The sequence below is a fragment of the Macaca fascicularis genome, chromosome 14 (genome assembly GCF_037993035.2).
Source record: "Macaca fascicularis isolate 582-1 chromosome 14, T2T-MFA8v1.1".
Lineage (NCBI taxonomy): Eukaryota > Metazoa > Chordata > Mammalia > Primates > Cercopithecidae > Macaca > Macaca fascicularis.
The window spans coordinates 22,099,066-22,122,107 of record NC_088388.1 but is presented as its reverse complement, the minus strand read 5'-3'; the positions used below and the strand labels follow the sequence as shown (position 1 = coordinate 22,122,107).

The following is a 23,042-nucleotide window of genomic DNA, read 5'->3' as shown; positions in this document are numbered from 1 at the left end:
TGCTGTGTGTGTGTGTGTTTTTTCATTTATTTACTTGTCTTGCCCAACAAGGGACTGGCATAAAATATTTTGCATAAAAAAATAGCTGCCTAAGGGCCTAGGGGTTACCATATATGGCAGAAAGCCATGTATTGAAAATAAATCCACCATTATCTTTAAATACGTAGAGCACCAGTTATTTAATTTGTTAGGAGACTGTTTTAGCCTGTTTGGGCTGCTAAAACAAAATGCCGTAAACCAGGTGGCTTATAAACCACAGAAATTTATTTCTCACAGTTCTGAAGACTGTGAAGTCCAAGATCAAGGTCCTGGAAAATTTGGTATATGGTGAGGGACTGTTTCCTGGTTCACAAATGGTACTTTCTCACTGTGTCCTACCATAACAGACGGAGCAAATGAGCTCTCTCAGACCTCCAAAAGAGGACTGATCCCATTCATGAGGGCTCTGTCCTCGTGACCCAACCATCCACAAATGCCCCCTCCTAGTACCATCACCTTGCGGGTTAGGGTTTCAACTATGAATTTTGGGGGAACACAAACATTCAGACCATAGCAGAGGTGATGTTTTGATTCCAGATGCCTGAGTGACAAATATAACCAAAACAGAAGGAAAAATTCCTGCAATCAAGAGAAACTAGGGGCACATACTTGTGAATACAGTAAATTAATTTTTAAACAGTGTATATTCATGTCTTATTTTTATAAAAACTCAGATTCCCAGAGCAGGATTGGTATTCACTTGTCTATCTCTGCAACAAATATTTACTGAGTAGTTACTTGAGGGCCCAAAATATTAATTGCCTTGGTGGATACCATGGCTTGGAGAATAGGACTTCTGACTTGTAGAGCTTATAGTTATTTTAAGAGGAAAATACTTCTATGTATATTTCACAGACATGGCAGTACAGCATACTAGGTAAGAGTATAGGTACTGGAGGCAGAAATTTGCGTTTATAGTTTATGCTAGTCATTTCCTAGTTTTGTTACCGTGAGCAAACTGTTCAGCTTTTCTGAGCCTCAGTTTCTTCATCTATAAAATTGGTATGTACCTCAGAAATTACTGTAAAGGTTAAAAAAGATGATGCTTATTTAACAAGCTGCTAAAAATACTGAACATCATGCCTAGCACATGGTAAGCACATAATAAATGCTGGTTAATTAATAATAACAGGAATAACAATGATGGGGATAATAAATATTCTGTGCATATTCTATAATGCTTTAATATCAGGAATGTCTTCAGCTGTAAGTAACAGAATAACAACTATGGTGGCTTAAACAGATAAGGATTTATTAATCTAACAAGTCTGACATAGACCAGATTGAATATTAATTATTCAACAATTTTTATCGATAATCTATATGCCAGGTACTGTTCTAGGCACAAAGATTCATCCACTAACAAAATGCAGTTATTCCTGTCCTCATGAAGCTTACATTCTAATTGGGGAGAGAGGCAAAAACAAACAAAACAATGTAATATGAAAATAGTAAGTTATTACTGTGTTAGAAGATGGGCTTCATAGAAAGCTTTGTGAAGGAGGGCCCATTTAAGTTAGGCCATAAGGGAACAACAGAGTTTGAATAAATGAGGCTAGGTGAGAGAAAGACACAACAGAGGAACAGATATGAGAACAATGGAGGAGCCATTTTGAGCCATCTCAAAATGCAGTTTTGGCAACAGTGCTTTGTTGGTCATCAAGTAGTCAGGAGCCATGAATGCAAGATTTTTCTAAGATTTCTAAAGTAAAACATTTCATGTTATTTTCACTTTATGTAACAGTTAACAATCAAGTACTTAATAGTGATAGTAATATGTAGTAGTGCTTATAAATCAAACGTTGTTCTAAATACTTAATACTAACGATAATAAAAGCATATGGGCTGACGCTTACATAATGCTAATTATGTATCACACTAGTCTAAGGATTTGGTATTCATATCCTAATCTCTGAGTTAAGTACTAATACTATTCTCATTTTACAGATAAGTAAATTTAGATAGTTTGGTAACTTGGCCAGGTTTATTTGTCTCTAAGGACAATAAGAGAAGAAGTAGCTGGAGAGATAGCCTCTCATTCCATAGTCCAGGGGATAGAGTGGGTGAGGAAATGGTCAGGGAATATAAGTAGGTTGAACCCCTAAAGCCCGAGCAAAGGAAGAAAGGAGAAATTGAGAGCGTTAGTAAGGGCTTGAGATGGCTCATCTAAACACAGTTACCCACAATTTCCACAACTCTGGCAGAATTTTACCATTAGATGAGATTAGGTCCAGAGCTTTATCATATTTCAGAGACAGGCTTTCCGATGCTAAGCATCATGCAGATATCTTACCCAGCAGGGACCATTAGAATCCTTTTCTCATAAGGAGAGTGTCTTTTGTTGTTTGTTTCTTTACTTGGTTATCTCTTAAATGAAAGAAGAATTTTCCAATTTCAACATGAGCTTTCAAATGGACCAAATTCTCAAGCACATTTAGGTTGTGTCTAAATAGCTCTTATAGAACAAATATTATGATATGTGCTGCCTATTAAAATTTCTGTCTGTATTCATGTACACATTCTATCTCTAATTAGAAGCTGCCAGCCCTGTCAAAATACAAGTATGGTCCACTCTTAAAACGTGGTGTAAGAAAATATAAATTTATAAAAATAACCAAAGTGGAGGCCAGGGGGACATGGAGAGTACTTGCATTCTAAAAAAATTTTGAAGGCTTCCGTTAATTGGGAAAGTTTGCTTTAGGTAATAATTCAAAGAATACATGTTATTTATGTAGTATAAATGTGAGACCAGAGTTATCACATAAAGGGTGAACTTACTTAAATACACTTTATATTAAGGATTCAGTCATGGTACAACATTATGCTCATTTTCAGTGAAGGAGACAATTATATAGTCAGATAGCATATGATAGAAAGGACTGAGGCATCACAGGCCAAGAGGCCTCCTGAAACTGAATGTGGCCTTGCTGGTGCTGTTAGACTGAGTAGCCCTTGTCAGAAGGAATGTTAGATTCCATCAGACAATATTCTATGTAAAATATTACAGCAGTCCTTGTGATTTTCATTAGGTGTTTCCCAAGCTACTCTTATGTTATTGGGATCAGCTAACTAACCAAAGGTGGCTGTGTTATATTTAAATAAAATCTTGAGTTTAGAAGGTTTCAGGGAAGTCCCAGTTTAGAGGGAACTTTGTATGAACTTTGATTCTGTTTGAATCTTGAGCATGCTAAAAAATAACTCATGAATATAAGGCTTTTTTTTTTTTTTTTTTTTTTTTTTTTAATAGAGTCTTGCTGTATTGCCCAGGCTGGTCTTGAATTCCTGGTCTCAACTGATCTTCCTGCCTCAGCCTCCTGAGTAGCTGGGATTATAGGCACACATCACCCTACCTGGCTTATAAGGCATTTTGTTGATATAAATTCCCATCATAGGACAAACCACCATCTCTTAATGCTGAGTTTTACAACTCTCCTTCTCCAAGTACTTGGTGTTATGGTAAAGCAGTAGGAAAAAAACCACAATAATGCACCCTCTTTCTACCCTTTAATCCATTTTGGTTTTTAATCAGAGCTTTTTCCCTCTGCTTTGCCAGTGTACTTCTTGATCTCAGGTTGGGAGAGATGAACTATGCCAGTAATGTATAGTGGGCAGTGGCCTCCCCTTTCTCCCGAGGTGGTAGAGTAGGTTTGGTCCTTTTTTGTTTGTTTCATTTCTAGAAAACTTGAGTTTATGTGTTTTTCTGTCCTAGGCTTTACATGCTAACTGAATTAAGCAGACATCTCAATTGTGGCAGTAACCACATGGGGGCTTGCATAGTGTAACTCTGTTTTTTTTTTTTTTTTTTTTTTTGAGACTGAATCTCACTCTGTCACTTAGGCTGGAGTGCAGTGGCACAGTCTCCACTCACTGCAACCTCCGCCTCTTGGGTTCAGCAGTTCTCCTGCCTCAGCCTTCCAAGTAGCTGGGATTACAGATGCCTGCAACAACGCCCAGTTAATTTTTGTATTCTTAGTAGAGACGGGGTTTCACCATGTTGGCCGTTCTGGTCTCAAACTCCTGACCTCAGGTGATTCGCCCGCCTCGGCCTCCCAAAGTGCTGGGATTATAGGCATGAGCCATCGGACCCGGCCCAATTCTGTTTAACTAATATACAGAATAGAATTTTATTTGAATTTTAAACTATAAAAACATTATACAAGAAATATATTTACTTATAGAAAAATTAGAAAATTCTGCTAAGTAAAGAAAAGAAAAGAAAAGAAAAATTACTTATATTCCTCTACCTAGAGGTAACTACCATCAACTTTTTGGTCTGTGGCTCTTTTAGATTCTTTACATTTTTTTCCCAATACAAAAAATGGTTACTGTACTTGTTACTCCTCCCACTGTATCTGGGAATTGGATTATTTATGAACTAGATTATTGGTAAGCTTCTTTTGACTCATCATTAGGTGATGATCCTTAGAAATTTCAATTAAAGATCTTCTGGAGAAATAAACATTGTTAAAACAAAAATAGTTAATTTTTGTTAATTTTAAAAATAATCCATTGTTTCTTCACTGGGCTGTGTATCATAGACAGTTTTCACTGCCAGTCACCCTTCTTTGGTGCCATAATTTTTGATAACTGTATTGTGTTCTGTTGTATTGATATGCTATAATATGTAATATAGATATGCTATATAATATAGATACAGATATGGGTATAAAAGATTAGTATGCACCACAATTATATACTATATCTATATGCTATTATATGTGCTATATATGCTCTATAATTACATATTATAATGTATTTAGTGGCCCCTTATGGTTGCAATGTTGGTATTGTAAACAGTGCTGCCACATACCAGCATCTTAAAGATCTTTTTCATTCTGACAAACTAAAAGGGAAAGACAATAGAGTAGTAAGTTAGCAAGGGCCAGCAAACGGCATAGAAAGTTACGACATTTAAAGAATTGTTTCAGATGTCCTTTTATCTTAAAGATCAATGACAATTTAAGTAAAACGAGGACTATTGTACATCTAATAGAATTTAATAAGATACTAAGTTTATATGTTTAGTAGTGTCCTAATCTTGTGATGGATTGAAGGTGTTTTCAAAATGCTAAATAGCAGATGGTATTAATTTTTTAATTAATTAATTGCAAAGTATGTGAGTAGGTCAGTAACAGCACAACTATAACTTTAGACATCAGAGAAGTTGTTTTTTCTCTCTTTGAGCTCTAGTCCAGACAGTGAAACTTTGTTAAATAATTTACATTTAAACTTTTGCTGGAGACCAGGAAATTTCTATGATGCGTTGGTAGAATAAAAAGCCATGTAAGTAAGTAAATGAAATCACTGAAAAGTACATAAAAGGACATTTAAATCAGACTTTTATTAAAAGTTCTACTTATGAGAGGTAGCTTCTTGAAGGGAGGAAAGTATGCTTTCTTTGATTCCGTGAAGCTCACAGTCAGCTGTACCTGCTGCCCATCCGCTGCATCTGAAAGGGTAGCTTAGCTAAGAAGTTGAATAAAACAAACTTCAAATGATAAACAGAAAGTTATTTCACCAGTCTTTAGCACTTCCACCTATGGGTTCACAGAAGAAATAAAAGTCATAGAAACTAGCCTCAAGGTTTCTTCTTTTCTTGTTAAAAGTCTGTGGGAGAGAAGGTAAAAATAATAAAAAGTGTTTTTCTTTTAATTCAGTTATTCATGTACTTTCTATTTTAAATTTTTGAAGATGAGCCAACTGTAGGCTTATTATTTTAAATCACAGCTCTAACTTGACTTATACTGTTCCTAAAACTTGTGGATGTGTGGGTTTTTGTTTTTTTTTTTAAGAAATTAAAGATGAGAGAAGTCATTACTGTGATTTTATATTCATCGTAGTCGTGGACTCATAGGGTCTTGGGTATTCATTTAGTTTGCAACTACATTGTAAAGATGCTGAAACTAAGTCTCAGAAATATCAACCACTTGTCTAGGTTGATTTAACTAGCAGAACCAGGACCAGAAAATAGATTTTCTGACTATTGGTCAATCCACCACTATTTTATGTAGCGTATAATCTCTGTAACTGAGAAAAATTGTGTTGGATTATATGAAACCCCTTTAAAAAGATTTAGTTGGAAGTGAATTTCACTGAGTGTTCGTTTTGAAAAGTCTATTAGTCATTAAGTTGTTTAACATCATTTTATTGGCAGTCTAGGGGTTTACCAAAAAGTAGAAAGAGGATCCAGCTGGATGTTGTATAACAAGAAGGAATTGTGTTGAGCTTCCATGGTTTTGACTTCTCAGGGATGAGAAAAAAAAATTAGTTGAGAATAGATGAGCGTTCTGCCTTTCTTTTCTCGCATTTGTTGTTGATGCTACCATTATTTATTTCAGTCTTCAAGATGAATAAATTGTTTATTAAACTATCTTTTGGTAAGACTGTTTTGAAGTTCTTGACCAGGCCTGAGTCAGGCATGACAAGTAAATTGACTTGATTTCTCCTAGTTGTAAAGTACCTAGGAGTGTGCTGGGCCTCAGCATTAGTATGTTTAAACACGTGCCTTTAAGATATATTTAATCCTTAAAGAAGAGGTAATTATTCACCAGGAGACTCTGGCCCAAACTTTATTATAGTGTTACCGTGATAAGCATGATGGCTTAAAAGGAGAATAGCTCTCTAAATCTCATTTCTAAATCTCTTAGTGAGGTGAGACAGAGTGAATAAAATCCAGGGTCTCTGTTTTTGGAGAATTTACCCACTTCTTATATGAAGAATATTATTAAAATCATTTTTTTTTTGTTTTTTTTTTGAGACAGAGTCTTGCTCTGTCACCCAGGCTGGAGTGCAGTGGCGTGATCTTGGCTCACTGCAACCTCTGCCTCCTGGGTTCAAGCAATTCTCCTGTCTCAGCCTCCCAAGTAGCTGAGATTACAGGTGCGCACCACCCCGCCCAGCTGATTTTTGTATTTTTAGTTGAGACAGGGTTTCGCCATGTTGGCCAGGCTGGTCTTGAACTCCTGACCTCAGGTGATCTGCCCGCCTCAGCCTCCCAAAGTGCTGGGATTACAGGTGTGACCCACCGCGCCCAGCCTAAAATCTTAAACTGGATGAATTAGGTTGAAATAAATCAAATAATCTACACTAGATCTTCCCTTATGTTTATCTATCCTGGTGGATATAAATGTGGACCACTGAAGATAAGTTAACTAGTGAAATTACCAGGTAGATCTCATTATACCTCTTTCACTTTTATTAAACCTGAATTATATACAGTATTTCAAAGGCACTTGTGTAGTAGACGCTATTGTCCTACTGGTGTGTTTGCATACTGTTTATAAGCTAAGGAGATCTTTAATGTAATCATGTCAGCTGAAGAATGAAAAGGGTCATAAATTTGGAAAGGAGAGCTTTATTTCTCGTAAGTGGTTGCAGCCTGCAGGGTGGTCATCCTGACAGGCTGGGAAGCAAAGCCTCCCACCAGAAGTCGGAAACAGACACTTCCAGGGAGGGGCAAAGGGAACAGGAATTTATGCTGGGCAGAGTGGCCAAATACGTATGTTCAGTAAGCTCTAGGAGGCATCATGAATATTCATGGAAGGAGAAAATGTGCCCATGTGCAATTGAGCTTCAGACCTTTCCATGGCATGGAACCCATGTCCAAAGAATGGCAGCATTAGCATGATCTCAGGGTGGAGTTTTTGGTCTTCTGACATCAAAAGATGAAGCAGAGCACATGAAAATGTTTACTGTGCTTCCTCTGCAGACTGGCCAGAACCACTCTGTATGGTTTGGCTGTGTCCCCCCTACCTAAATCTCATCTTTAATTGTAGTTCCCATAATCCCCTTATGGGGTGGGAGGGACCTGGTGGGAGGTAATTGAATCATGGGGGCAGTTACCTCCATGCTGTTCTCCTGATAGTGAGTTGTCATGAGATCTGATGGTTTTATAAGGGGCTCTCCTCTGCCCTTGCTCTGTACTTCTTCTTGCTGCCACCATGTGAAAGAAGGATGTGTTTGCTTCCCCTTCTGCCATGGTTATAAGTTTCCTGAGGCCTCCCCAGCCATGCTGAACTGTGAGTCAATGAAATCTCTTTCCTTTATAAATTACCCAGTCTTGGGTATGTCTTTATCAGCAGCGTGAGAATGGACTATACACACTCCCTGGTTGGTGATCTCTTATCAGGAAGAAATGCTGCTGGTTAGTTGTTTCATTGAAACTGCAAAATGAGGGGGCAGCAGTCAGGCTATTGGTTGCAGTCAGTGGTGGATCTTTTTTTTTTTTAGAGACAGGGCCTCTGTCATCTAGGATGAAGTGCTGTGTGGTCTCGTCATAACTCACTGCTACCTCTTAACTCTTGGGCCCAAGGAATCCTCCTTCCTCGGCCTCTAGAATAGCTGGGACCATAGGCATATGCCAGCATGCTTAGCTAACCTTTTTTATTTTTTGTAGAGACAGGGTCTTGCTGTTGCCCAGGCTGGTCTTGAACTCCTGGTCTCAAGTGATCCTTCTGCGTTGGCCTCTCAGAGTGCTTGGGATTATAGATGTGAGCCACTGCACTCAGTTGAACTTCAAGTTATTAATTAATTAATTAATTGGCAGTCTCAGTTGCCCAGGCTGGAGTGCAATGACATGATCATAGTTCACTGCAACCTCAACCTCCTGGCTCAGGCAATCCTCTTGCCTTGGCCTCTCAAAGTGCTGGGATTACAGATGTAAGCCACAATGCCTAGCCTCAGGTTATTTAAAAAGTGGCTGATGGGAATGGGGAATAAAGAAAAATGTCATTCTCAGTGGTGAAGAGTGACTTGAGTACAATATGAAACTGATTCCCTGGCATGTTATATTTGGGAAATACCAGGTGGACCGTTTGAAATTAAAATGTTGGTTAAAGATAATGAAAAATAAAGTTGGATTCAGCATTATCAGATTAATACGGAATCCACTCTTTGGAGTATTTGTGTATGCACAGTGCATTATTGCTAAATGTGTCTGTTATAGGTAGTTCCTAGTTTATAAAGAAATATTGTATTGTGTCGTTGGGTTTATGTTGTGGTGATCAGATTATGATGTGATGAGTGACAAGTCATTTAACCTCTCTGAGATTGTCACTTCATCTGTTAAATTAGATGCTTTAATCAGGTCTTATTATCTACCACCCTCCTAGGGTTGTTTGGGCAACTACTGATTGTACCTCATAGAGTGTTGGGACCATTAAAACAGACATTGTAAAGTATCTGCTACTGTGTTTGGCACCTGTTAGGCACTTGATACATTTAGATTTAAATTTTAAAAGGCTGTTCTACCCATAGAAGCAGCCAAAACTTAGGTTTCTCTGTATTCTGTAGTGTAAATTGAGTGATATATTGATTAGTTTTACTTCCCAAATTCAAGGAATGATACACCAAGCAAAACAGCAATTTCTGTTCCTTTCCTTTTCTAGCCTTTGATAAAAAGCTAATCTTTAGTAACTTTTAAAAAGAGGTTTAGGGGGAATTCACATGGAGGTCAGAGTGGAAGCAGGTGTGAGAGGGCCCAGCAGAAGAAAACATCGCTGCCAAAGTGTTTGAGTCCATTGGCAAGTTTGGCCTGGCCTTAGCCATTGCAGGAGGTGTGGTAAACTCTGCCTTATATAATGTGGATGCTGGGCACAGAGCTGTCATCTTTGACCAATTCCATGGAGTACAGGACATTGTGGTAGAGGAAGGGACTCACTTTCTCATCCCATGGGTACGGAAACCAATTATCTTTGTCATTCTCGACCATGTAATGCGCCAGTCATCACTGGTAGCAAAGATTTACAGATTGTCAACATCACACTGCGCATCCTCTTCCGGCCTGTCGCTAGCCAGCTTCCTCACATCTTCACTAGCATCGGAGAGGACTATGACGAGCGTGTGCTGCTGCCCATCACTACCAAGATCCTCAAGTCAGTGGTGGCACACTTTGATGCTGGAGAACTAATCACCCAGAGAGAGCTGGTCTCTAGGCAGGTGAGTGATGACCTTACGGAGCGAGCAGCCACCTTTGGGTTCATCCTGGACTATGTGTTCTTGACACATCTGACTTTCAGGAAGGAGTTCACAGAAGCCATGGAAGCCAAAAAGGTGGCTCAGCAGGAAGCAGAGAGGGCCAGATATGTGGTGGAAAAGTCTGAGCAGCAGAAAAAGGCGGCCATCATGTCTGCTGAGGGCGATTCCAAGGCAGCCGAGCTGATCACCAACTCACTGGCCACCGCAGGGGACAGCCTGATCGAGCTGTGTGAGCTGGAAGCTGTGGAGGACATCGTGTACCAGCTCTCGCTCTCGGAACATCACCTACCTGCCAGCAGGGCAGTCCATGCCCCTCCAGCTACCCCAGTGAGGGCCCACCCTGCCTGCATCTCCACGGGCCAACTGGGCCACAGCTCCGATGATTCTTAACACTGCCCTCCTTCTGCCCCCACCCTAGAAATCACTGTGAAATTTCATGATTGACTTAAAGTGAAGGAAATAAAGGTAAAATCACTTCAGAAATTCAAGTAAAATTCTCATTACATAAAATTAACCATTAGCCACTTTGCAGTGTACGATTCAGGGGGCTTTAGTACATTCACACTATTGTGCAACTTTCACCTCTATCTAGTTTCAAGGCATTTCTATCACCCCAAAAGGAAACACCATATCCACTAAGCACTCTCTATCCTGCCTTGCACAGTCCCTGGCAATTGCTAATCTGCTTTCTTTCTCTATGGACTTACCTATTTATTCTCGATGTTTCATGTAAATAGAATACAGTGATGACCTTTTGTGTCTGGCTTCTTTCATTTAGCATGATGTTTATATATAAGGTTCATCCACATTGTAGCATGTATCAGTACTTAATCCCTTTTTGTGGCTGAATAATATTCCATTATATAGATATACTACACTTTGTTTATTCAGCCATTATTTGTTGGACATTTGAGTTGTTTCTACCTTTTGGCTATTGGCAGTGGTGCTGTTAGGAACATTCATATACAAGTTTCTCTTTGAATACAGGTTTTCAGTTTAGGGGGCTATATACCTAGGAGTGGAATTGCCAGGTCATTTGGTAATTCTGTGGATCTTTTTGAGGAACTCCCAACCTGTTTCCCTCAGTGGCTGCACCATTTTACATTTCTACTAGCAATGTACAAGGGCTTTAATTTCCCCACATCCTCACCAACACTTAATTTACATTTTTAAAAATTACAGTCAACCTAGTGTGTCACTGTAGTTTTGATTTGCATTTCCCTAATAATGTCGAGCTTTTTTCTTATGCCTGTTGGCCATTTGTATATCCTCTGTGGATAAATGTCTATTCAAGTCCTTTGCCCAATTTTAAAATTGGGTCGTCTTTTTGTTACTGAGGTGTACAAATTCTTTATATTTTCTGTATACTAAGCCTTTATTATATAGATGATTTGCAAATGTTTTCTCTCATTCTATGTGTGGGTTGTTGCATTAGTCTGTTTTCACACTGCTGTAAAGAACTACCTGAAACTGGGTCATTTATAAAGAAAGGAGGTTTAATTGACTCACAGTTCTGCATGGCTGGGGACAGCTCGGGAAACTTATAATCATGGTGGAAGGCGAAGGGGAAGCAAGGCATGTCTTACATGGCGGCAGGAGAGAGATCGAGGAGGGAACTGCCACATGCTTTTAAACCATCAGACCTCCTGATAACTCACTATCATGAGAACAGCATGAGGGAACTGCCCCATGATCCAGTCACCTACTACCAGGACTCTCCCCTAACATATGGGGATTATAATTGGAGATGAGTTTGGGTGGGGACACAGAGCCAAACCATATCAGTTGTCTTTTCATTCTCTTATAATATCTTTTGATGTACAAAAAAAATTTTAGTTTTGACGAAGTCTGTTTTCCCTACTTTTTCTTTTGTTGCTGTAGTTTCATAGCTGACCTTAGTTAGCTTTTTCTCTGCCTTCTGTATCCCCTCTACTTTCTAGCACACCTTGTCTAATTGCTAACATTTATTGAGAATTTCTTATGTGCCAGGTCTCATGCTAAATACATTACATACATTGTTCCATTTAATTTGCAAGGAGTCCAGTATGGTGGGTGCTACTATTAACATTTAATTGAATCTTTTTTTTTTTTTTTTTTTTGAGATGGAGCCTCACTCTGTCACCCAGGCTGGAGTGCAGTGGCACAATCTTGGCTCACTGCAAGCTCCGGGTTCACACCGTTCTCCTGCCTCAGCCTCCCGAGTAGCTGGGACTACAGGCACCTACCACCATGCCTGGCTAATTTTTTTGTATTTTTAGCAGAGACAGGGTTTCACCGTGTTAGCCAGGATGGTCTCAATCTCCTGACCTCGTAATCTGCCCATCTCGGCCTCCCAAAGTGCTGGGATTACAGGCGTGAGCCACCACGCCCAGCCCAATCGAATCTTTACAATGACTCTATGGGACAGATAATATTGTATTCACTTTACAAATGAAGAAACCAAGACAATAGTGGTTAACTATTGCTAGAAATTAACTAGCCACAGAAGTTAAATAGAGGTGGCAGAGTTGGGATTTGAATCTACACTTGAACCTTGCTGGTTTGATTTTAGTGTCCATGTTCTTCACCACTTCTCATATTGTATTTGCACTAAAATAGCAAAAGCCTTTCCATTGTGGTGACTTACCAGGCTCTGTGATTCAAATGTTACTCCCACATTTTGGGTATTCCCAAAGGAAGCCACAAAGTAGTTTGAATCAGTTAGATCACACTGAGGCATAAAGATTGATCACCTTTTAATTCTTATACATGGGTTTGCATTTTTAAAGAGGATGTGGCATTAACCAAAATGAATCATTATTTGGAAGGGGTTTTAGTTAACCAAATAAAGTGAAAAAATCAGGCAGAAGCCATTTTGGGGTTATGGTGCCACCAGAAAGAATTCCTTGCCTGGAAGTTGGCCCAGGGGAGCAACTGCCTTAAGCAAGTCTTGCTTTTCACAGTTTTTGTTTGTTGGTTTGTTTGTTTGTTTTTCTGTTCTGGACCTATAGATGCTTTGAATTTTTGTTATTGTTGTTTGGGTTTGCCAGTTTTTTAAGTGGCAAGTAGAACAGTCTCCAGTGTCTGGTTGGGTCAAAATAAGGGGAGTAAAGAGTCGAAGAGAGGGCTGCTTAGTGGGGAACCTGAAAGGACTCAGTGGGAAAAAGGGGACTCTATATTGGGACAGGACATTTGTAAACTGGGCATTTTCTTTCTATAGCAATCTACTGTTCTTGAAGAAAGACGTGTGCTTCCTCATACCATGGGGTTTTGGAAAATGCCCACAATATCTGGGTGTATGCATAAACTAATATTTTTCTGTAAAATTATTTTTATAATATGATTAGGAGAACAAGTTAGAGTGGTCTTATATTGCATCGCTTTCACTGTTTGTCTTTAATAAAAATGGAGGAAGTTGCTGCTGTTTTATTAACTTGCACCCTGCATGCTTCTCTTCTTTGTTCTTTGTCAAATATGAGCTGGTGTGTGTTAAGACTACGTTAGCATTTGCTCTCAGGGACTTCTGTGGTTTCTAAATTCAGCACTGCTAAGCCCCTACACTGTTTGCCTGAATCAATTGAGACTGCTATTTTTAGCAACAAAAGGGGATTGAAATAGCAATTTTCTTTCCATGTAATAGATTCCCAAGAGGAATACTGATGCAAGCTCTCTATCATTTTCTATTCCTACCACCCTCCTCCCAAAACCCTCAGAGGAAAGGCAGCTGTCATGGATTGCGGCAGTATTAATCTTTAATCAATCGAGTGTTTTCTGCATTCAGGTTTTCGGGGGGAAAAAGGGGGTCACAAGAAGGAAACTGCTTGGAATAACTAAGCTCTTAGGCACGGACTTTACAGTCAGAATTTTGTGGGTAGTGGCAGGGAATAGGCAGAAGAGCTAAAAATAGTGAGTTTGCTTCCAGTGTTGCTCTAGTCTATTTTTGATGTTTGATTTTGATAAGGTTGATTGGGTTCTTACTAAAAATATCTGTTCCTAGCAAGTTGAGGACAAAAAGAGTAGAATATTTTTAACCTACACAAACTAAAGTATTTTTGTTGACTGTATAAAATCTGGAAGTGGAGCCCTGGTCAGTTGCCAGTATTTTATATAATCTGTAGCAAGCTAGACGCTTCTGGATGCCAAGTTGGTCTATTCTTTATAGTTGTCGGTTTCCATCTTCTCAAAGGCTTGTAAATTTGGGTTCTGGTGTTATATTTGTATATGAAGACATAAGCCTTTTTAAAAAAAATCTTCCTTTTTCTCCTTTCCTTCTTTTCTTCCTCTACCTTATAGTGCTACCCGTGACTGTCATCTGTACTGTCCCAACCCACATGGTTCTGGGTGATACCATATAGCTTTTTTCTGTGTATTGTTAAAAACTACCCTAACTTATCCGTGTATTTCATAGCAAAATGGAATCTGAGGACACCAGTGTTAAATGAAGAAGCAAATCTTAGAGACAAGAATATGAACTGTCAGGCCAGGGATGGCTCACGCCTGTAATCCCATCACTTTGGGAGGCCGAGGCGAGCGGATCATAAGGTCAGGAGATCAAGACCATCCTGACTAACATGGTGAAACCCTGTCTCTACTAAAAATTCAAAAAATTAACCAGGCGTGGTGGCGGGCGCCTGTAGTCCCAGCTAGTCGGGAGGCTGAAGCGGGAGAATGGCGTGAACCTGGGAGGCGGAGCTTCCAGTGGGCAGAGATTGCCTGGGTGACACAGCCAGACTCTATCTCAAAAAAAAAAAAAAAAAGAACTGTCACTACTTTGGTAATTTAACATGTTCTCACATGTTTCACTGGCACATTATGAGTGAAGTAGTTCTCTCTAGCACTGAAAATCATCACTTTTCTCTTGTTTTTTTCTTCGACTTTTAAGTTCAGGGGTCCATGTGCAGGATGTGCAGGTTTGTTACATAGGTAAACGTGTGCCATGGAGGTTTGCTGCACAGGTCATCCTGTCACCTAGGTATTAAGCCCAGTGTCCATTAGCTATTCTTCCTGATACTCTCCCTCCCCCACCCTCTCCCCCTCCAACAGGCCCCAGTGTGTGGTGTTCCCCGAAAATCACTACTTTTCAAGGACAGCCTCAGAATTCTGTGAAAGTGCAAATCTACAGATTTATCATAACATTTATGTTAAATTTCTTGAAAATTTAATTTAAAATTTCAAGAAATGTGAATTTCTTGAAAATCTCACTTTTATATAATTGATTCTTGACATTGAGAGGAGGCTGAAGAGTGTAGGGGTTGTGTAATTATTTCTAAATAAGGTGGGGAAAAAGCAGTGGGTAGGGTCATAAAAGGTTAGTTTTCCTTTTATAATCTCCCTTCATTCATTCACTCATCCATTCATACAGTAAAACCTCATTAATCACCTGCTTTTTGCCAGGTTCTGTGCTAGCAGTTAGACTGTGATGACCCAGGCAGACTCTGCTCTTACGGAATCTTGTGTGATGAATGTCATGACGATGTTGTCCAAAGGACCACCAGGATGGCTAGATAGTAGGAAAGAGAGTTTTATTGGCAATATCAGTTTGCAAAGCAGAGATCTCCAGCATGAACCAAAAGCACTTTCTCCAAAGCAAAAAGAGAAAACTAGAGGTTTTATAAAAAGGAGAATGTTACCTATTGCTCTTTGAGAAAGTTCACTGGCTTTGGGTAAGGGTTTGGGGAAGTGGCAAGTCCTGATTGGTGAGCAACTGCTATGGACAAAATTAGTTCTAGAGTTGCAGCAAGCATAGATAAAACTGCTGTCAGGTTACAACCAGCAGGTTCAGCAGTCAGGCTGGCAGAGAATTACATTCTTGGAGCAATGTTTTGTACCCTAAGGACTTTTCCCCCTGGATTCTTGTCTCTGTTTCAGTCAGGTATGACAAGAATGACCCAGCTGGCATGATCAGCTTTCACAAAGGGGGAGTGCAGAGTACTGTGGGGCAGAGATTTCTGTATGAGGTTCTAAGTTAGTCTACAGGTCAAGGAAGGCTTAATGGTTTAATTGGATGGTTTAATTGGAAAACCTCAAGGATGGGAGGGAAACACAGCTAGAAGTGTGTTTTAGTTCATTGTGCTGCTGTAATAAAATACATAAAGAACAGAAATGTATTTTCTCACGGTTTTGTGTGCCAGGAAGTCCAAGATCAAGGTGCCTGCAGGTTCAGTTGTCTGGAGAGGGATACTGTGTGCTTCCAGGATGGCACCTTGTTGCTGCATCCTTGGAATGCTGTGTCCTCACAGGGCAAAAGGCAGAAAGGCGAGATGGCTGAAGGAACACTTCATGAAGATTCTTTTGTAAGGGGCTTAATTCCACTCATTAGGGAGGAGATCTCATGGCCTAATCACCTCTTCATGTCTCCACTTCTTACCACTGTCACATTGGCCCTTAAGTTTCAACACCTGACTCTTGGAAGGGACACATTAAAACCATAGCAGAGGGTACGTTGGAGGTGTAGGGAACATTTGCGAAGAGAAAGCATGTTACCTTGGAGGAACTGGAAAAATTTCAGCACAACTGGGGAATGCTTGAGCGGAAGGAGGAAAGTGGTAGGAGTAAGGTCAGCTCATGGAAGCCCTTATAAAGAATGAGGGGAGTGGGAAGCCAGTGTCAGGTTTTAGGCAGGGAAGTGAAGATCAGATTTGCACTTTGGAGTGATTGTTTTGGCTACAATATAGAGAATGAATTGGAGAGGAGTAAGAACGGGACCAGGTGAATGCTGGCTGTTAACAGTAGTTCTTATAGGAGATGAATGATGGTAGCTCTTGGTGGTAGCAATGGGAAGAAGTGAATGAATTTGTGTTTCAGTTTTTATATAGTTGGCAAAAGGGAAATGTAACTTCTTGGCAGGGAAAAAATGGTGTTTGAGAAAGATAATTTTTAACTGTGCATAGCATGAATTGAGTGAGGAGGGATGAAAGATTCCTCGCACAAGTCCTTGTGTTTGGGATGATAGCGTAGATTGGGGTAGTAGTTGTGAGAATTAACTGGATGACATCAGTGACATGCCTTGAGCAAATATTCTTATAATGATGTGAATATTATTTTGTTTTCATAATTTATTTTATTGACAGTTTACACTTGCTTTTCTGGGCCTATCATAGTTACTTTAATAAGACAGAAATTTATTTTTCACCCACTTTAAAGACTGGAACTTTTGTATATGTTTGATTCCTTATGATAAACAGTAAAAGAAGAAATGATTGGGATTTTAAAATGGTGTGGTAATTCAGTAGTGTTATCAGGGACCTTGATTCCTATGATTCTGTTCCATTATCTTAGCCCATGGCTTCAACCCTAAGATTACTTCATGGTTCAAGAGACTGCTGCAGCTACAGCCATCACTTCAGAACTCGCTAGATGAAGGGCAAAAGGGGCCTCTCTCTGCCAAGTCAGCTTCCATTAAGCAACCTTTTTCAAAGTCCTTCACAACCTTATTTCATGTTGTTCCCTGAAATTAATCATATGGCTGCTGCTAGCTGGTAGGGAGGTTGGAATATAAGTCTTTATTCCAGGCCACAATATGCTGGGTTAAAAATCAGTATTCTCCTGCAAAGGAAGAAGGGTAGAATGGGTATTAAGGAAGGCAACCAGCAGGATCTGGTCCAGATGTGCATTTAACACATGAAGGATGGCATCCCCAGGGTAGTTTTTGCATATTGTATCTTATCATTTCAGTGTTGCTGTGAATGCTTAGTTTTTTCATTTTAAGAAACCACAATAAAACAAGCAGTACTTCTGATTTGGATGACTTGGAACTGGTCTTTGTTTTATTTGGTTTTCATTGAAAATTGGTATTATAAGGGTGGGAGTGTTTAGATCAGTGTTTCCCAAAGATCAACCAAGAGATGATCTTAGGTACCACATTGATTAATATTTTTCAAGTTTGACATTCATATGTTTTTTATACTAATAGTCTATGTTAATTGAAACTGATGGTCCTTTAAAAGTAGTAATTAAACAGTAATTAAGTAATCAAGTTTTCTATTAAATTTTAAGAAAAAAAAATCAGTTTTAAGAAAACTTAAGTGGCCTTGAGAAACACTGATTTAAGCAATACTACCCTGATTTTGGGAAATTGGAGTAGATGAGTTTGCTGGCTCAGTTTACACCATTTTTCTATTCATAGTAGCAAAGGACTTAAAAAAAAATGCAGTACATGTACATGGTTAAAAAAATGCAAAGAGTTAAAATAATGATAAGAAGTAATCTCTTTCCCATCTTTCCCTAATCCCCCAGAAGCAGCTATCAATAGACTTTTGATTTGAGATGTTATGCTTTGGTTTACCTTTCTAAAATTTATGATGATGAATTGACTCCCCAGATAATATAGTTTAATTTTAAAATAGTGAAAATCACACTATTATTTTATAAAAATAAAAAATTATTGAACGTAACTGAGGAATTTTCTTTTTTTTTGAGACAGAGTCTCGCTGTGTCGCCCAGGCTGGAGTGCAGTGGCGCGACCTCGGCTCACTGCAACCTCCGCCTCCTGGGTTCACTCCATTCTCCTGCCTCAGCCTCCCAAGCGGCTGGGACTACTGGCGCCCGCCACCAAGCCTGGCTAACTTTTTGTATTTTTAGTAGAGATGGGGTTTCACCTTGTTAGCCAGGATGGTCTCGATCTCCTGACCTCATGATCCGCCCGCCTGGGCCTCCCAAAGTACTGGGATTACAGGTGTAAGCCACTGTGTCCGGCAACTGAGGGATTTTCTATCCAACTACAGCTGCTATCTCTGCTACTACTGTTGGAAGATATATAGCTTTAAGGCAAAGGAAATATCTTTTTTTTTTTTTTTTTTAATTGAGACAGGGTCTCACTCTGTCACTGAGGTTCGAGTACAGTGCCACAGTCAAACTCACTTCATCCTCAACTTCCTAGGCTCAGAGGATCCTCCTGCCTCAGCTTCCCAAGTAGCTGGGACTCTAGGTGTGTGCCACCATACTGGCTAATTTTCTTGAGTTTTTTTTTGCAGAAACGGGGTCTCACTGTGTTGCCCAGGCTGGTCTTGAACTCCTGGGCTCAAGCATTCCTCCCACCTCAGCATCCCAAAGTTTTGGGATGAGCCACTGTGCCCCATGAAAATACCTTTAAAACCAAAAGCAGGACAATCCTTGTTCCCACTGTCTTAAACAAATTTGAATTTTTTCCATGTTTGTTGAGTAAGAGTTGTTCTTTCATAATTGGCTTGAACTTGGGTATGTTTGTACGTTATTGCAAATATAATACATTACCCATCATGCAACTTGTAGATCTACAGGCTTTGTCATTTCCTTTGCTGGGGAAATGACACTTGGTCTCCCATTACCTGACCACTGTATATAACACTAATTATTGTAGAACTACAGTGGTGCTATAGAGATGCCTAAAAGAGGCCCTGGATTTCCAGTTTTGCTTTTTTGTGTGTGTGTGCCTATAAATAATTTTTGCACTTTTCTGTTTTCTCAGAAAAATATTTACTTGTGAGGTAATATTTGACTTACATGTAACTGGGCAATGTTGGATTTGGTTTTGAGAAGTATGAGAAAATGGAAAAATGATATTTTTATCTGAAATATCAGAGGTTATATTTTTAATATTTGTACGATGTAATCATATTGTTTCTGCTTATATTTAAAGTCCTAACCATGAAGTGGGTAATTTATAGAATATCTAATATCGAATGTGAACCATTGTATTCTTGATAGTCATACACGTAATAGTTTCTGAAGGCTTTTAGTTTCATTTAAATTTGATAGTTGCTAACAGGAGATAGGAAAAAATGTTCTTGCTGGGCATAAATCTTTCTAAGTGTGTTTAGCATCATTCTCAACTAAAGTTAGTGTACTTTGGTATAATATGCTTAAGAGGAACCTTGGGTGCTTTTAGTTTTAAAATGATGAAGTAGCAATACTTTTGGCCTTTCTTCTCTTGGAAATGTTCTCTAAAAGTTAGATGAATAAGAAATGGAAAGCTCCATTTTGATGCAACTAGGGAACTTCTGTCATCCCTCACCCCCAGTCACAGCTATTGAAGGTGGTGGAGTGGTAACTGACTTCCAGAGCAGACACCTGAGTCCTCATAGTGGGGCCACCATTGGGAAACAAGCAGGTTTGTCCCTTGGATCCCAGAACAGCACAGGAATTGGAAGTATCAGGTACCTCAAAAGACAGGCGTGGGGCAGATGTGCTTGAAACTCAGGGAAATTAAGCAGCAGAAGCCCTAAGATGAGACACCTGACTGAGAACAGAGGATAAGTAAAACACCTGCAAACTAATAACTGCCCAGCAGCCGGAAGACTGGAAATTAGGGAATGCTTTTTAAGAGACACTGAAGGGCCCCCAGAGAAGAGACACATACTGACTTTTGTGGATTCCCCAACGAAAAAGCCGACTGGCCCATTGATTGAGTTGTATTGAGGGCCACGGTGTAATCACCTCACCTATGAACTTTAATCAATATTTTAATGCAGCCAAGATGAGAGTGACCAAAACAATCAAGAAGGAACTTAGAGGAACAAAATATAAAGAGTAGAAGAAAATGTAAATGTGTAAACAAACTGTAATTAATATCCTCAGAGATTAGATAATGGATCTATAATAAGAACAAGATGCTATTAAAAGCGAGAAAGAGAGTGAGAGTGTGCAAAAGAGCAGTCAGAATATGGAAGATTCTTCAAAGCAGAAAAATTGACAACCTACATTTAAAAAGTACATAGATGGTTTGGAGATAAAGTTGAAGAAATTTACGGGAAAGTAGAGCAAAAAGAAAAGTAAGATTAATAGAGAAGCTATTAAGTCCAAATTCCGATTTATAGGGATTCTAGGAAGAGAAAAATGTGAGGCAGATATTATCAAACAATTAACATAAGAAACTTTTCAGAACTGAAGATCATGAATTTTAAGACCCACCAATGCCTAGCACCAGTGAATGGAAAAACACCCACTCATTTGGGTACGTTTTCATGATGGAGTCCTATAGACTAAGTAATAATTGTAAAAGCCCCAGTGACAAAAAAAAGCAGGTTACTTAGAAATGGTGGGAAATAAGAATGGTGAAACATTTTAAAATGATACTTGTGTTAGACGACAACGGAGAGTTGTCTAAAATTTTTTTGTTAAAAATGATTTCCTGCTTAGAATTCTATACCCAGTTAAGCTATTATGCGTGTGGTTAGAAAATAGACTTTTTATAAAAAGATATACACAATTTAAAAATGTTGTCTTTTAAACTGTCATATAAGGAGACGTGATGACTAAATGTGGTATGATATTCTGGATGGGATCCTAGATCAGAAAAAGGACATTCGGTAACAAGTAAGTAAATCTGAATAAGATATGGACTTTCATTAATTGTATCAATATTGGTTCACGTGAATGTGAGGTGTATTCAGGAATGTTCTCAGGCATAGCACCCGTGAGGAAGCAAAAGAAGCAGAATTGAGCAGAGGGAGAAGTCGAACTGTGATGCAGTTGTAGCAAAGGTTGTAGCTGATACCATTGGCCCTGCATGTAGGATGGCTCTAGAGAGATGCCTAAGTGAGGTAAGGGAGCCCAACCTTTGTCCCTGAGTGTGGCCTCACCAAGAGACATGTACTGCCCAGGGGAGCAAGGCAGCCCCCCTTTGGCTGAGAGCAGTTACTGGCAGCAGTTAACACTCCTGGCAAGAAAGGATTGATTGAGTACCTCTGTGCCAGAAGGGAGGATCTGCCTGGTGCACTAACAGTATCCATTACAAACTCCAACAACTGGAGAATCAGGAAAAGGAAGACAATATACATGAGGCAGATTTCAGAATCTCTAGACCTGGCATATTCTGGCCTTTCTAAGACTGTTTTTAGTTTTATGGTATGCTGGTTTTTAGATCAGCCCAGAGTTGGCAATTTTAAACATGGATACACACGTGCAACAGTTATCTGTCTTCTTTTGAAAGAGATTCCAGTCAAATTTTTAGATGCACAGTACTGAGTGACTTTACATAGTTTCATTCTTCAGCATATTCTCATTAAGAGATTTCTGAGCCCTTAATCTGAGAATTCTGATGATACTGCCATTAATTCATTGCTGTAATCATATATAGTCATATGTCACTTAGTGATGGGGATACATTCTGAGAAATGTGTTGCTAGACAATTTTGTTGTTGTGCAAACATCAACAGAGTGTACTTCTACAAATCTAGATGGTTTAGCCTACTGTACATACCTAGGTTATATGGTATGGCCTAAAGCTCCTAGGCTACAAACCTATATATAATAGCATGTTACTATACTGAATAGGCAGTTGTAACACAGTGGTATTTGTATATCTAAATATATCAAACATAGAAAAGTACAGTAAAAATATGGTACAAAATGTTAAAAAGGGCCAAGGATGGTGTCTCATACCTATAATCCCAGCCTTTGGAAGGCCGAGGTGGGAGCATTGCTTGAGGCCATGAGTTCAACATAGTGAGACCTGGTCTCTACAGGAAAAAAAAAAACAAAACAACAGCTGGTCAGGTATGGTAGCATGTGCCTGTAGCTACATGGGAGGCTAAGGCAAGAGGATCACTTGAGCCCAACAGTGAGAGGCTGTAGTGAGCTATGATCACACCATTGCACTCCAGCCTGGGTGACAGAGCAAGACCCTGACTCTTAAAAATAAACAAACAAAAGTTTAAAAATGGCACATCTGTATAGGACACTTACTGTGAATGGAACTTGCAGGACTGCAGTTTCTCTGGGTAAGTGAGTGAGTGAGTGGTGAGTGAATGTGAAGGCCTAGGATATTACTGTACACTACTGTAGACTTTATAAACACTTAATACTTGGGCTATACTGAATTTATTTAAAAAATTTTTCTTCAATAATAAATTAGCTTACTGTAACCCTTTTACTTTTTAAACTTATCTTGCTTATCTTTTGGACTTTTGTAATAACACTTAGCTTAAAAAAGAAACACATTGTATACTGTACAAAAATATCTTCTTTATATCCTTATTCCATTTTAAATTTTTAAATTTTTATTTTTTACTTTTGAAGCTTTTTTGTTAAAAACAAAGATATAAAACATACACATTGGCCTGGGCCAACAC

General features: G+C 39.1%; 1 protein-coding gene and 1 pseudogene across 6 annotated transcripts in view; both read left to right on the top strand.

The window, feature by feature from the left end:
* HSD17B12 (hydroxysteroid 17-beta dehydrogenase 12) overlaps positions 1 to 23,042 on the top strand; it is a 278,867-nt gene that overhangs the window by 152,531 nt on the left and 103,294 nt on the right. The window lies entirely within an intron of this gene.
* On the top strand, positions 8,260 to 10,638 carry LOC135967020 (prohibitin 1 pseudogene; annotated as a pseudogene).